The sequence below is a fragment of the Marmota flaviventris genome, chromosome 8, assembly GCF_047511675.1.
Source record: "Marmota flaviventris isolate mMarFla1 chromosome 8, mMarFla1.hap1, whole genome shotgun sequence".
Lineage (NCBI taxonomy): Eukaryota > Metazoa > Chordata > Mammalia > Rodentia > Sciuridae > Marmota > Marmota flaviventris.
The window spans coordinates 129,553,337-129,557,365 of NC_092505.1; the positions used below are offsets into that span (position 1 = coordinate 129,553,337).

General features: G+C 43.7%; 2 non-coding genes across 2 annotated transcripts; both read left to right on the forward strand.

Moving 5' to 3' along the window:
- Window positions 1-277: 277 nt before the first annotated feature.
- On the forward strand, window positions 278-349 carry Trnac-gca (transfer RNA cysteine (anticodon GCA)). The gene has a single exon. It is a non-coding gene; the product is annotated as a tRNA-Cys (tRNA).
- A 2,261-nt stretch (window positions 350-2,610) lies between these two features.
- Trnac-gca (transfer RNA cysteine (anticodon GCA)) lies at window positions 2,611-2,682 on the forward strand. Its single transcript has one exon. It is a non-coding gene; the product is annotated as a tRNA-Cys (tRNA).
- Window positions 2,683-4,029: the final 1,347 nt, after the last annotated feature.

Consider the following 4,029-nt stretch of genomic DNA (forward strand, 5'->3'; position numbering starts at 1 on the left):
CCTAGAGCTGAGGCTTGCTGAGTGCGAAATATGGTGGACAGGAATAAGACTTTGGGTCCTGGCAAGTCCAAGGAGAATTTTTGGGGGGTCTGAGAGCTTAGTTCTTAAGAATTCCATCTTTTATTTTTTTTTCTCACTATAAACGTCTTCTAAGACTTGTAATACCCAGATTCCCTCCAGGCAACCTTCTCTAATTATAGCTCCCCTGAGTCATGGAAGCTTTTAGGAACCAGAATGCCGAGAGACAGATACACTCTAAAAACAAATCCATTTCACCGGGGGTATAGCTCAGGGGTAGAGCATTTGACTGCAGATCAAGAGGTCCCTGGTTCAAATCCAGGTGCCCCCTGTGCGTTCTTGTTTTTGCTTTAGAAGAATATGGATTGGCTCACTTTATATATTATCTTCTGTGCTCACGGCTCATTGAATAATGGTGTCCCTTGCATTCTTAAGTATATGACAAGCACCAGTGTGGACTCCTTACATTAATTATCCCCTTCATTTCTCACTCAAATTTTACAAGATACATACTGTCAGTATTTCCATTTTACATGGGGAGCCTGAGACTCAAAAGATGCTTCCTGCTCAAAGGTCAAAAAGCTATAAAGGGAAGATTCAGAATTTGAACTCAGATCACATGCTCTCAGTAACTTTAATATTGCTACTTATACTCTTCTAATGTTAAGAGCTTTGTAACAGAAGGCTACTAAACAGTGTTCTCAAGGTCCTAGGATTGCTTCATCCAGTTTTAGAACTTTCTGGCTGCAAGGAGATCCCAGCAACTTAGTGACCGTGCCCACATTTTGCAGGCACACTTTGCAGAGCATTTCTAGGGGGTAAACATGAACTGGCCTGAGGTTTTAAGGAACTGGACACTTTTTTCTCTCTCTGGAGTTTGAGAAATTTCGGTTACCTTCCACGCCCCAAGTTCCCCCACATTGGGCACAGGGCTCAGGGTCTGGTCCTCGTTTTGGGTGTCACTCTCATGCACAGCCCAGGCTCCACTGAGTCTTTAAGTCAGTTTGAATAACACACACTGAGCATCTACTATGTGCTAGAACCAGGCAAAGTATGAACCCAGAAGTGAACAGAAACTGCCCCCGGCCTCCATCTGCTCCCGATCGGATGTAGCATGTGCAATAAGAAAGCAGAGGGAATAACTGTGCCAGGTTCAGTAAAGCAGAGAAGGCAGTGATTGCTTCTGTCTAGAGGAGGGTACGCTATGGCAGGCTTCAGAGAGTAACTGATGGCCAATCGGGGTTTCACAGATGGCGAGTGGAGGTGGGGGTGGTGGAAGGGTGGTTGCAGTTCTAGGCAGAAGAAACAGCAGGGGCAGAGCTGGAGCCAGATGGATGCAGCTGGAAGGAGCTAGGGTACAGAGTGCCATGTGGGAGAATCAGAAGATGATGCTGAAGAGACAGGTAGACATGGCCTGAGAAGGATTTTGCCTGTGTCCTGAGAGACTTGGAGTTGGTTGTGAAGGCGTTTATAAGGGAGGGATCTGAATAATTTTCACATTGGCTGCTCTGGGAGCCGAGGAGGTGGGATGTGGGGGTGGAGGCTGGGAGGCTGTTTAGGAGATGGAGGCTGTCACGGTGCAGCAGTGAGGATAGACTCAAACTGTGTCAGAATGGATGTCAGTAGCATTCTGGGATTAACTGGGGCTGGGGAAAAGAGATGCGAGGAGCCTAGAATTGCCTCAAGTGTTTTGTCCTCGATGACCAATGACCAAATACACAGTGGTGTCGCCAATCAAGGTAGGGAGGGAGGCATCAGATGGTTAAGCTGGGAGTAGCTGTCTGGGTCCTCAGAGAGCGCATGAACCCCAGCACAGGCTGCTGTTGACCCCCTGGCCCCACGGTGGCTGACAGGTCTTGGCGTGGAGAATTTGTCACAGCGGTAGAAATTTCCTGGACCTTCTTTCCCCATCTTAGAACTACACAAGTTTAAGAGTTCTCAGATTGGAACTCAAGGGAACAGGAACCGGAAGAGACTTGGAGTTTATTGTGAAGGGATTTACAAAGGGGTTGATCTGTACAGTGGATTTTGGACTTTTGGAACATCTAAGGGGGTTTCATTGTTTGTTTTTGATTTTAACTGTAAAATGAGTCTGTTGACCTTGGGTGAAACCCCTTTGAAAATCTGATGAAAACATGCATCAATACCATAATATACGTAAACACACACATACAAATACATGGTATACAAATACATGCACATATACCGTATTTGCCTATAATTTCAGAGGCAAACCATGAGTTTCTGAAGGACTTTGTGGATACCCATTTATGTCCCCTTCTTGTCCAAGACTTGCTGGTGACTCTCAATGCTCAAAACATTCATTGATTTTCCCAGAGATCAATAGGCAGTTGGGAGTATGTATTAAAAGCTAGAAAATCATACTGAGAAGGTAGCACTGAGCTTCAGGCACTGGAGAAAAAAAAAAAAAGCATGTGTGCTCTGAGGAGAAAAAGAGATGGTGTGGCTAGAGGAGAACTGAGGATGATTTGAAGTCCTAGAGGAATCTCAGACACAAAGGTATTTATGAGGTGTGATGTAAGTAGGTCACGAAAATGGAATAAATGTTTATATGAAGCTCCTCACTGTCATGGGGGTATAGCTCAGTGGTAGAGCATTTGACTGCAGATCAAGAGGTCCCTGGTTCAAATCCAGGTGCCCCCTAGAGGATACTTTTGCTTCTCTTGGCAGCTTCATTAAAAGTCCTGGACTAAATTAAGGCAAGCTAGGTGTCTCGGGCCCAAAACGTGAGGAGGCTTTTACTCCAAGGCTCATGCAAAACCTTAGGCTCATTTGTCTCCTCATGGTAGAGCTGCTGGCTCACATAAATTCACCCTTCTCTAGCATACGCTTGGACACAGCCACAGACAGACAGACAGACAGACAGACAGACACACACACACACACACACACACACTTTCTTATGCATAGCTTTGTTTCTCCTTTTCTGTATATTCAGTCTTCTTAATTAGACCGTTTTCATCTCCCTTTCTTCTTCTATTTTGTACTTTCCAGAAAAGGTTATAAATTTCAGATTTATCAAGGAGTTGTAAAGATAGCCTTCCTGCACCTTCCCCTAGCATTAGCCTCTTACAATAACCTTTCAAACTATGAAATAAACACTGGTGCAATACTGTTAATGAAGCCACAGATTTTTATTTGGATTTCACTAATTTATTTTTATGCTAATGCCTTTCTTCTCTTTTTTTCCTGTCCTAGGATCCAATCCAGGATATTATGTTGTATATAGTTCTTTTTTTTTTTTTTTTTTTTTTCAGGGTCGAGGACTGAACTCAGGACCTTGTGCATGCTAAGCAAGTGCTCTGTCCCTGAGCTAAATACCCAAGTCCTGCATTTAGTTTTAATCTGTCTTTAGTTCTTTGCAAACTCTGACAGTTTATTAGTCTTTAGCCCTTCCTTCCTTCCCTCTTTCCTGTTTGTCTCCTTCCCTTCATCTCTTTCTTATAACATTAACATCTTTGAAATGTCCCAGTCAAGTATTTTGCAGACTGTCCCTTACCCCTTGGGTTTTTTGGTATTTTCTCATGATTGAACAGGACTTATGACCTATGTGTTTGTGTATGAGTGTGTGTGTGTGTGTGTGTGTGTGTGTGTGTTGCTGGTGATTGAAACCAGGGGTGTTCTACCTCTGAAATACATCCCCAGTCATTGTAATTTTTTGAGTCAGGGTCTTGCTAAGTTGCTGAGGCTGGCCTCAATCTTGTGATCCTCTTGCCACAGCCTCATGAGTCTCTGAGATGACAGGCATGCACTATGGTAATGAATTTTTAGGAAAAATATTACAAGGGTGAAGTGCCCTTTTCACTGTATCCTAGGAATAGAAGGCAAACACTGAAACAATTTAAGGATCTACAAGGTTGGTAAAACTTTTAAGTATCCAGTGTCTGGGACATGTCAGGAAATAGATCTTAAAGTGACAGCCACAGGGCTATACTTCAAGCCCCCACCACATGGAATGAGACACATCGCTTGCTGGACATCTTTAGATTT